Genomic DNA, 12347 nt, shown 5'->3' on the forward strand with positions numbered 1-12347 from the left:
GTTAGGTACCAACCTTCCCTGGTATACAGATAATACGTTGATTCCCAGAGAACTTTAGGAACTTGCCCAAGAAACAAAGTGGATAAACAGAGAAAGGGAGGTTGGAAGCAGGAATTCCGACCTAAGATCCCTGTGCTGTGTGGCCTCTTGTGGAGGAGGGAGGGGCTGACACAAAGGCCAGAGCCTCCTTACCCTAAGTATCTTATTCCCCTTCCCTCTTTATTTATTAAAGATAAAAGAAAAAAGTTACAATTCATCTGTTGATAAAGGCAGTATGTTTTATAGAAGCTATTATTTTTTTATAAAAGTGTAGAGCTATACTTTAATTTATTCAAAATTGAGATAAATTATATGCATATGTCATTTGAAAATGAAAGCCCCAGCAAGTAAAGCAGATACTGCCTTGTGAGCATAATTTAAGCATAAAGACATAAAATGACAAAAACTTCCTCAAGTATCCCTAAAGAGCTTTTCTTGCCTTCTTGCCTACAGAAAAGATTATAAATGATTTTCTCTAAATGTATTCCAGTGATTATCAATCCTGTGTATAGTCTTCTGGGAGTGTCACAAAATTGATAACCAATTTTTCCAGTTTAACACATATGCTATTCTTGTCATTCTAAGGTACTGAGGTAAATACAGCATTTTTTAAAAAAAATCAGAAGATAAAGAAAACTTTCAAAAAATCCAAAACTATTCTATAAGAAAAAGGTGTTCAAGGAAAGAAGGTTTGCTTTGTAACGTAATTCAAAAGATTGCAATCCTGTGGCTGAGAATTCTGAAAGGCTCTTAAGTTTTGCTAGAAGCACACAAATTACCAATACTCTGAAACTAAATTGGCCACTCCTTCCACTTTCTGATTAAAGAAATTTTGTACAAGATTATATGTCACATTATATCAATTTTCAGCCTTATGCGATTTGAGCTGCTTCTTCACTGAAAATTATTCTTCTCCTGTTATTAGAATATTGTTTAAACAAAATAGAATGCAATTCCCTGAGGATACAAACAATGTTTCACTGAATTTTACTACAGCAGTACTTAGCAAGAAGCTGAGCACATAGCCAGACTGAAATGTTTGCTGAATTAATGCATATAATTAAGGTAGGAAATTAAATAATCCTAAACCATGTCCACATAATAAACCAGAGTTGAATATACTTTGATGGATGGATGGCTACACACACACACACTCGTGTGCATATGTTTTGTTTTGTTTTTTTCCTAAAATAGAGTCCCAGCGATCAGTGCATATTAGACCCCCTCGCCTACGCGCAGCCCGCTGCCTAAGCCTGCCATTCTCAGTCTGGAACCCCGGCACAGTGGAGTTCCCGAGGTCCTGCCCTAGCTCTGCTCCCTCTGACACCCCTCCTTCCAGCCACAGCTCGGAAAGTGGGAAGGGGACGCCCCCTGCTTCCCCCGCTCGATCTTGCCTGGCCCGCAGAGCTTTCCAGCAGTAAAGAGGGCAGGAGGAACGGGGAAAGAAATGGAGGAGGGGGTCCTTCCACGCTGTTCTGCTCAGTCCTCAAGGGTTCCTAGATCCCGTCCCCTCTCCAACCAGCACCAGATCCCCCAGACCTCTCTCACCAACTCTCCCAGCCTCCTACCTTCCCCCAGGTCGCCTGGCCCCAGCAGGTGACTCAGAAGTCCTCCCACCCACCCAGTGAGGATTGCTGGGAAGTTGAGCCCCGCGATCTGCTTTCCTAAGATTCCTCGGCTGAGTCTTCTGCACGCTAAAGGTGGAGACCCACTGTCCTTTCGCTCTTCCTCCTCCTCAAGGCAGGAGAGCAGGAACTGTGAAGCCAGGGTGGGCTGCTTCTCCCCTTGCCCCTCTCTGGTATAACCTGCCAGCCACCCTCCTGCAACCCCAGCGAGGACTACAGTTTCCCATCTACCCTACATTTAATCCCTCACACGTGTACTTCATAACTAGTACTTGACTTAATTCACAGAATACCTTCACAAGCCCTCTTGAGTCTCACAACAATCCTGTATTTATTCCCATTTTACAAATGAAAACCTGGGCCTCTGAGAGGTTATTTCCCCAAAAGCAAGAATCTGGACCCAGAAGTTCTCATTCCAAGCCTCAGTTTCTTTCCACAGTGACAGAGCTGCCTCCCTTCCCATCTGTAGGCATTTGATGACCTCATCTCGTAACAATATTTATACAGAGAAATATACTGTAAGTCCAAAATGACTTGCAAAATTTAAAGATACAACTTATTCTTAAATTGAGGTTAATCCATACTTAAAGCATTCTGCACAGTTTTGGCCTCCCTAATGCTCAAGTAACAAAATGACATAAAAAGAAGTTAAGAACTCTTCTTAAATCCACTGGACAAGGTTTTAAAATCAACCTTGACAAGTTCCACACTCAACCTCTTCCTAATATTACTAACAATTGTTCTCAAGGGTCCATTCAGAGTTTAAAAGTTTCTTCCCAGAAGATGAAGTCACCAGTAAATAGTCTCCCTATTCCACACCAACAATCCATCCTGGAGAAGGAAGTCAGTTTCTAAATGTACAGACTTAAGCATCTCCTCCCCCTGTCTAAAAAGTCCCATGACTTTCCATGGCCCACACCATGGAGTCCACATTCTGGCCTTTTTCCAGTTAATCCCACCACACACCCTTCATGCTTGGCTGCACTGGGCAATGATCCCCTAAAATGACAAGTGTTTTTTGGTTTTGTTTCGTTTTGTTTTTGGCTGCGTTGGGTCTTCATTGCTACGCATGTGGGCTTTCTCTGGTTGCGGTGAGCGGGGGCTACTCTCCGTTGAGGTGCGTGGGCTTCTCTTGTTGCAGAGCACGGGCTCTAGACGCGCGGGCTTCAGTCCTTGTGGCACGTGGGCTCAGTAGTTGTGGCGCACAGGCTTGCTTGCTCTGCGGCATGTGGGATCTTCCCAGACCAGGGATCGAACCCGCATCCCCTGCATTGGCAGGTAGATTCTTAACCACTGCGCCACCAGGGAAGTCCCTACCAAGGGTTTTAATGATGCTATGCCTTTGCTCCTGCCTGAAAACTACTAATTCATCCTTCAAAGTCAAAGGAATTCAAATGTGGCATTTTGTGAAGCTTGTCCTGCCAACATAGCTATTACACTTTTATTAGAGCACCTAAACAGTTCCCTATGCTAGGATGAGAAGCCTTGAGGCTGAGCTTGTGTTTAATTCATCTTAATATCTACATCTTCTAGCATTGTGCCTGGCACCTCACTGGGTTGAACTGTTAAATGACTATCACCATGTGAGAGAAATTAGAGAATATACTCAATTAGTCACAACCTAAACACCTAAAGACAATATCTAAGCATTCCAAACTGCTCAAAGGGTTCCAATTATGTGAAGGTAAAACAGATATAACAAAATTAATATATTGAAGGAAATCATGTTTCTAGTCTACAGTACCTAGAAAAAATCAAAGCCCAGTTTCTGTATAGTAAACTAATAAGTAAAAAGACATTCTTTAGGATCCAGTTTGGGAAAGAGAAAACGGTCGTGTATACGTCAGGCTTGGCCCCTTCCTTCTTTCTACACCTAGACTGTGTGTTATCAAGGGCTTTAAAGCCAACAAGTACATAAATGCCTCCTAGATGCACAACACATTTTCCTAGAAACTGAGGACATTAAAGCGATAGTAGCCAGCATCTGGGCCCTTAAAGATAAAATCTTTGAGAGAGAAGATTTAGGTGCATGAAATAATGAGAGAACACATTAGGCACCCAAGCAAATAGCACGAAGTCTATGAACTGTAAGAAATCTGAGAAGGCAAATCAATAGTGGCCCTCTCAGCACACGGTTTATTAAAGTGGGATTGGGTGGGGGGGGAGGGGGGATGGATTACAGGACATGATTACAATTTAGGTGAGGATTTATGGTGCGTAGCCAGAAAAGAAGACAGTTACAATAAGGCTGTATGTGGACTCTGATCCAACATCACGAAAGAATTCCCATCACTGATACTGGTGTTATAGAATACACATGATATTGACAATAATGAGACATTAACTGAAGGCTCACTCACTATATATATAGTGTGTCAGGCTCTCAGAGCTCTAGGAACACCAGGAGGGGAGTTTGGCAGCGCCACTCAACCAGTGGTATCAAGAACGGTAGGGCTTCCCTGGTGGCGCAGTGGTTGAGAGTCCGCCTGCCGATGCAGGGGACTCGTGCCCCGGTCCAGGAAGATCCCACATGCCACGGAGCGGCTGGGCCCGTGAGCCATGGCCGCTGAGCCCGTGCATCCGCAGCCTGTGCTCCACGACAGGAGAGGCCACAGTGAGAGGCCCGCGTACCACAAAAAAATAAATAAATAAAAATTTTAAAAAAAAATTAAGAATCGAATTCTTTTTTACCTTCCATGGTAAGAAAGTCCTTCTTAAGAAGAAATATTCCTTAGATTTTATATGACTTATTTAGCTTCAGTCTCATTTTCACCAAATGTGAAATGAGGGGTTTTCACCTGGTTATCTCTATTCCTAGCACGTAATGACCTTGTATAGCTACAACTACTACTACTAATACTTAGGACTTCACACTGTCCAAGGGGCCTCCATGGCTATTTTCTGTTTTCCTTTTAGATCTTTCTGCTCCCCAAACTAAAAGCCTTGGCAGGTTTGACTCTTTTAATTTGTTTTTTCAATAGGGAAAAAAGGAATGCACTCAATTTATTAATAGAGACATTAAGTCTCAAAGTGAGAAGTAGGACTACTTTAAAATTCCATCACGATTGGAAGAAACTATATAGCTCCTAGGTAGAATTCACAATGGTCTGTGTAATAATGCTTGTAACGTTGACCTTAGTTAATTTGAATCTCCTCCATATTTTTGGCATTGAGCAAAATAATACCTTACAACAGTTAGGGAAAAATTAAATTCTCAATTATAATGAATAAATCTAACAAATCTATCAGTTGCAGTTCACAGAGCACTTCCACATATTAAGCAAAAAGATCCAGGTGCCCTTTTGAAGCAAAAATGGCTCTTATTTTCCCATGAGGCCCAAGGTCACATGATTGGGATAAACCAAGGCCTCATGGATTGCCTGGGTTCTATGCCTCTGGTGCCCTTCTAATTGGAAGCTTAAGCATTAAAAAATGTTAATAAGCACATTTAACCAAAAGGGTACACTGACATAAAGGAGGAAACTTCTTAGAAATAATTTAAAAATCAAGGACAAAGGTTTATTTTGAAGTGAAATTATAAAGACAGAACCTGGAAAATGTATATCACCACCCCCAAACAGTATAAAATTAGGCCTCTAAACAAAGAAATAGACAAAGAAAATTTTCACATTTAAAATATTTATGTATATACATATATTAAAGTAGGCAATACTTAATACAATTACCCAACATATGGGTTTTTAAAGCGATAAATTCTAACTTCCTTCTAAAATCGTATCCTCACATAATATGGACACAAATATTTTTAAATCAAACAGTAACCTACATTACCAATTTTCATAAAGTAACTTTCTCCTTACTAAAAAAAAATTCCATTTCAGTTTTTAAAGAACAAGTATCTAGATAAAATATACACCTGAAATAATATGCTAGCTCATTAAATGCCCCTGGGCAAGCATAGTGAAACTGTAAAGCTTTAATAAATCTAATGGAAAAAAATGTAGAAGCTGGATCCCTTCACCAGAGGAAAAAAAAAAAAAAAAGATCCATATATACACAATATACACCCAGGCCCAGCATATTATTAAGCAAGAGATTTTAAGAAGTTCATTAATCGATAAGCCATTTAAAGTTTCAAGGCTATAGTTATGGATTCTCAAGGTTATGCATTCTCCCCAAATTGCAAACTGCCCTTGGGTAGCACAATGTTTTGCTTAGCCTTTAAATGATTAAGAAAACTGTGATACTGTTTTTTACTATTTTATTCCGTTTTTTTTTTTTGTAACAATGCCAAACAACCAACTAACACGATCAAAAACAATTCAGAATTTAGTAGTTTCCGAAAAAAGGTTATGCAAAGACAAAATGGAGACTGACAGGCTGACCATAAGGATTTAACAATCAGAGCAATTCCCCATAAGCCACCAAAGTAGTGCTCTTGCTAAAAAAGTTATCAGGTCTTGGAACACATGAGATCATCTTCCCATTAAAGCATCTGTGACAGTTGCCTTAGATTGTAGATCTGAAACCTACAATTTGACAGATGTGCTTAACAAGCCAAGATACCTTAACTTTAATCCCAAACTTCACCCAGTGAACTCACTAGAGATGTCAGACCATTCACCTGGCCCACTTTAGTTTCCTCACATATCAAATTCCAGGAGTTAACTTTTAAGTTCTAGATTCCCATGAAACTTCCATGAAGATCAAAGATGAGAAGAGTGAGGAATCGGGTCTTATTTTAAAAAAACTTTTAAACATAAGTAGAAAACAGTAGCTCTCTGCTAGTTATGTAAGTACTTTATGATTAGTATTAAAACGTGGGGAAAATATTCTGAGGTGTGACATTTTCAGCACTGAAAGGCTGCACTACAAAAAGCAGTGGTTACTGTTAGGAAGTAATAGGAAAATGCAATGCAGAGCAGTAGTATATTAGGCAAATTTGAGTTGGCGTGAACATACGAATAAAGCCTCACTCTTCTCAATTATAACAATATTCTCAAATTAAAAATCTGTCAAGATGGCAAGTATTCAAAAGTTATTGGCCAAGTGATTTATAAACTGTGTTTTAAGATATAGTTGGTGCTATTGTAAACTAGAAGATAAAATCACCTCCATCCTTGGTCAGTACAATGAATCACTCAGAACTTCTGTGACTGGTTTTGGTGACTGTGCTGTTATGTTAACATTTGCTGCTATGATTAAAATACAAAATGCCATCCAAGAATCAATTACGTGTAGTGAAAGTACTGAAAAACACACCTGATAACTGGTTACTTTGGAAAGGAAGTCAAATATGAGGAAATATGCCAGGAAAACATGAAGATATATGAGCTCTTAAATGCATTCAGCGGGGGGGAAGACAGTAATAATGCTGAGAAAATGAAAATCAGTATCAAAACAAAAATAAAAGTTACAACAGTTGTAGATTTATGTACTCCAAAAATTAATTCTTCCACTTTTTAAACTTAATCGTACTCAATGATTCTTGAATTATGAAAGATCACCCATGGAGAACTGATCTTTCCTATGAAACAGGACTGCTTTTTATGGGATTAAACAATAATATAAAGGTTTTGACCTAGAAAGAGGTGTAATTTTTACTAACTTTTATGACTAGTAATCATCAGAATGGTAACTAAAGAAAACTAGCAGACTCTTGACCTTGGAAGAATAATGTTCCAATGGTTTGGGCAAAGTATAATCTGATGGTAAAAGATGAACTAGCAAAACAAGAATTTAAGATTAAACATATAAATTATAAAGCCTATGCTACCCCATTTGGAAACAAGCACACAGGCTTGTAGTCTCTATGATAATGTAAATATCTCATTAACATAAGCTTTAAGAGACATTATAATATAGCCTAATCTTACAAAGTGTGTAAAGCTTACAAAAATAGCTACAGTGCAAATTTTAGCAACATCCAAATACACACATGTAGATAATAAAATTTTATCTGCTTTCAGTATTGATGCCGTATTATGGGCCAAAAATCAATCACGAGTTGGTAATATATCCTTATATTTACACAAATTAAACTTATCACATTTGTTATTTATTTGAGCTCTCATGAATATCACATATTCAGAACCCTCCTAATTGTATATTTTAATAATAACATATATTTAAGTGATTATAAACATTCTTTAAAGTTAACCAGAAGTGTACTTTAGAAAGAAAAAACTGGTTTTAAACAGAGGAAACTCTCTAAAAGCCCAAATACCCATCCAACTCATTGGCTTTCGGGGAACTGTATTAGCCCAACATCTATGTATTAACACACCCTCAGGGCTGGTGCTCAGGTGTGTCTAAGTGTTTGTTTGAAAGCCATACCACAAGATGGCCAGTGGCCCCTGTGCCTCTCGGTTCCTCAGCTTTTCTTGCCCATTAAGCCAACCCCAATATGCTCTTTTTCCACTTCTATTCCCTTATCTCTAGTTATGATCCCTCTCTTCCTTATTTCCCCTGAAGAAGGAAGAAACAAGAAAGCTAATGCTTACTGAGCACTAAATGTTGAGGTTTCTCTGAACTGGACCCTGGGGCTTCATTTCTCTTCTTGCTATTCTCACCCTAGAGAAGATGAAATATAAGCATAGCAGTTAAGAGCATGAACTCTGGAGCCACATTGCCTGGGTTCAAGTCCTGACCCTTCCACATTCTAGGGGTGACCTTGGGCAAGTTACTTAACATCTGTGTGCCTCAGGTCCCCAATCTGGTAAAATGGGTATGACAATCACAGTGTCATGGTGAGGACTGACTTAATAGTTAAATGAATTTGAGATAAGTCGGTTAATCTAAAATACTTAGAACTATGCCTGGCACAGAGTAAACCCCATTATCAGGAGAAGATACTATCATCAATTCCCATGAATTTAATACCACCCATTTGCTGATGACCCCCTGTTTTATGTTTCCACTCAGATCTCTTCTCTTATGTCCCATTGCCTACTTGACATTTCTACTTGGACATCTCACGAATGTCTCAAAGGTAACATGTCCAAGATAGAATTCTTGATCTTTTCCCTTAAATCTGTCCGCTCACCACACCCCTAGTCTTCACCATCTCTGTGAATGCTACTCCAATTAAAATAACAGACATATCAGATGATAAATAGCAACTCACAGCCTGTTTTGGGAAAACAATAGAGATTAGGAGAAACTTTGGCAAACTGGGCTGTGTCCCCATTTAAAAGAGGGGAGGGGTAGATACACTTAGTTCCAGGGGATTGCTGTCAGGTAGGAATGTCAGCTCTGTGATGCTAGACAGTCGGCTCCTAAAGGGAAGCATAACATCAGACTTTAAAGCTACTAATGCTTCCCTCCACCTCACCCCACCCCAGATTCTCATTTAATTGGTCTGATGTGTGGCTTAGCTTTCGGGATTTTTTGAAGTTTCCAGGTGACACTAGTATACAGCTAAGGTTGGGAACCACTAGTCTAGTCCAGGTCTCCCATTTTTACATGTGTACAAACTGAGGCTCAGAGAAGCTAAATGCTTTGCTCAGGCACCAATGAGTTTGAAACAGGTACAGAATCAGAAAACAGTTCCTCTAAGGCAGTGTTTTCAAACTGTGGGTCATAATACTAGATCACGAAATCAGCTTAATGGTTTATAAACAGCATTTTTTAAAAAAGGACAGAACAGAAAATCAAAATGCACTGTACATTATAGAGTGAGAAGAGTGCATGACCTTTTTATTTTAAATGTATGCACATACTGCTCTTAGTCTCCATTTCCCTTTTCAAATCCGTTCTCCTCCCTTCTCTGCCTTGTTCCCAGCCCCAGGAGGCTGACCCTACAGAATGATTCAGCTGGACCCCTTGCCTAAGGATTTCCCGTTGGACAGCCAGTGAGAGGCACCAGTGGGAGATCAGAGGGTGGGCAGAGTGTCTGGGGTCACTCTTCTTGGGTGATCCTGCCCCCACTCCACAGCTCTCCTTGGGTTCAGCTCCGGAGGAAGCTCCCTTTCCCCTTCAGGCCCAGAGGTGGTAGCACCTTCCCACTGGTGACAATCCCTGGGTGCTTCAGTGTCCTTTTTGGGTTCCTTAAACCTGCTCACACTTTTGAAAACAGGCCACTTGTTAAATCTGTTTCCTGCCAGGACACTGACATAAAACAGTTTGACAGACAGAGAGACACATGCATAAATAATCAGGGTTGGATTTTCAGAAGGGTGAGCAGTTTAACGTAAATTGTGTTGCTTTCTGAGGGTTGTGGTCAAAAAAGTTAGGAAAACACTGTGTCATGGTTCTTCTTACTACACCACTGCCTCCCCTGGCTGATATAGGGAGCTACTGGGTTGAAACATCTAAAAATAAACATTTCAAAGACCTTCTTTATGACTGTTACCATTAAATGGTAAATAATGTCTAAAAAAAAGAAAAACACGTTGATTAAAATGGATTTTTTAACAGGGCTTAAGACTGCCCAACAGTGGAAGGGGCCATCCTCGTAGGTTGTGAGTTCCCCATCAGTGCTTCACACACGTGGAGGAGATGAGAGACTAGGGACCCCTAGTCAGCCTCTCTTTAAAAGGTGTGCTTCTATCAGGGAGCCTCAAGTTGTAAAATTTCTTCCAAAACACAAATGAAACAATTTTTGTCATAGCAAAATCCTGTACTAAAAAACCATACCATGTCAGCTCAGTTCTCACTCATTCTGGGAGGGAAGAAGAGTGAAAATGAGGCAGCTTTCAAAAATGTCTAAACTCTGCTCCTCTTTACAGGTTTTGAGAGTACAGATCCAGAGAAAGAACCAAACATTCCAGGTCTGGTTATTCTCCAGAATCATCTTTCAAGCTGCCCCGTGTCCTCATGTAAACGGTTAGCAAGGACAGAAAGTCTCTAGACCTTGGTCTGGTCATCCAACCTCCATCCATCTGATGGCCAGTGTCCAGAGTACATCCAAAAATGTGGGACAGCACCTTCACTGTACCTCTTTCCAATACCCAAAGGGATGAGTCAAGTAAAGTGTCACACTGTTACATTAATACAAAACTTAGGTATGAACCATTACTAGATCCAAATATAAGCCATCCAATATAAGATTCAAAGGAAATGAAATTACAAGCAAAGAAAATATGCACATAAGAAAATGGCAATAGATATTATTCTATGATTTGTTACTGTAACCTCCCTTAAGGAGTGATGCCTTTCCATATTTTGCTACAAAGTGGTTAATGTTTATAGTAGCTATCTATTCAAGAAAAATGCAACTTCATTCCGTCACCAGATATCAAATCAATATTATGCTTGTGCTTTTAGTTTAACAGCAACTAAAACTTGTTAAATGTTTTAGATACAAAGTGTCTAGCCATATAGTACCCACCCCTTTCAGTTCTGCTCCTCAGGATGTGCCCTGGAGTAAGTAGGGCAGGTGATAATCCCATGTCACAGAGAAGGCAAGGCTCGCAAAGGAAATAACTTGAAACTTAAACCAAACTTAAACACGGTGAACTGGATCAGGAGCCTCTGTCTCATCCACTGTACCATGCTGCCTCCCCAAGGTGAATTGAACTAACCTGCACACTGGCAAGGTTTTTCAAGCTCGCTACTGAAAAAAAGGAGAAATGTACTGAAAATTCTGAATTTCTCTAGTCTTGAATCTACAATAGAAAAAAAACGAAAAGTACCCCAAAAGCAATATCAACATTTCTGAGCCCATTAAAATGTGTGTGTGTGCAGGCGCACACACACGGTGATGACTGGCTTTCTATGATTGAGTGGCTGTGATCTCAGGGGAAGCCGATTTGTTGTATTTTATTCCCTGGTCTATAATGAACTCCAAATTCTTTGGGGTCACTAAAGGAATTTGAAAGGACCAAGAGTTAAATAATTCAGTAGCCAAAGCCCATTAATGACATTATATAGGAAAAGGCAGTGTTACAGCATTTTACTTGCTGACTTAGAAAAATCAGGCCTATTATCCAAACTGCTATAACTTGCCTTATCAGAATGTCGACCAGAAAACAAAGGAAACCTGAAGTCGGTCCACAACATGTGAATGTTTCAACTTTATTTTTTTCAGCACATCATTACATATCATCCGTTAGGTCAAGGCAGCGGATGAGGGGGAGCCCTCCATACCAATCTTTCCCAGGTCAGCAAGGTCCCAGCTTGGGGACCCAAAACACAACACAACCGGGAAGGTGACGTGCGGAAGGGAATCACAAATAAAGTGCCATCGGCGGTGTCTGCAGCCAAGAAAAAAACAGCACGCCAAAATTTCATTATAAGTTTAGCAACTTTCTAGAACACGGGACGTGCTTTTGCTTTGAGTTCAGTGGAATCGCTTCCAACCCAAAGCAAACCATTCTCCCGGACAGGAGGCGAGATAACTGGAAGGCTGCCGGCCCGCGCCAATCAGCAGCGTCCAATCTCGTTAGCGCAGACCTGCCAATTCGCTGCCAGGCCGGGCAGCTGTTGATCTCGGGGCCATTTTTTTTTTTTTTTTTTAAAGCAAAGACAGAGAGCAAGTAGGAAGGGAGCGAGGAAGACCGAGCCTAGGGCAGGGAGAGGGAAGGAAGAGGTAAGGATGTCCCAGGAAAACTCGGAGAGGGCTGCGAACTGGCAGGGACCGACCGGCGGGGCTCGGCGGCACGGAAGCCGGAGGAGAGCGGAGGGGAAGGGGAGAGGGGGCCCGCGCCTCAAAGTTCCGCGTCCCGGCGGCGCCCGCGCGCTGGGCTGCTCACCTAGCAGGAGCGTGGTCCAGGTCCGGCC

At 40.8% G+C, this 12347-nt stretch overlaps 1 protein-coding gene across 2 annotated transcripts in view; it reads right to left on the bottom strand.

Moving 5' to 3' along the window:
- The window catches only part of DPY19L1 (dpy-19 like C-mannosyltransferase 1), a 97357-nt gene extending 85016 nt beyond the window's left edge, over positions 1-12341 (bottom strand). For both annotated transcript variants that reach the window (XM_024750774.1, XM_024750773.1), the window contains exon 1: positions 12320-12341. The gene's annotated coding sequence lies outside the window, so the exon portion shown is untranslated. The remainder of the gene's footprint in view (positions 1-12319) is intronic.
- Between the last annotated feature and the right edge of the window lie 6 nt (positions 12342-12347).

The sequence above is a fragment of the Neophocaena asiaeorientalis genome, unplaced genomic scaffold (genome assembly GCF_003031525.2).
Source record: "Neophocaena asiaeorientalis asiaeorientalis breed wild unplaced genomic scaffold, Neophocaena_asiaeorientalis_V1.1 scaffold164, whole genome shotgun sequence".
Classification (NCBI taxonomy): Eukaryota; Metazoa; Chordata; class Mammalia; order Artiodactyla; family Phocoenidae; genus Neophocaena; species Neophocaena asiaeorientalis.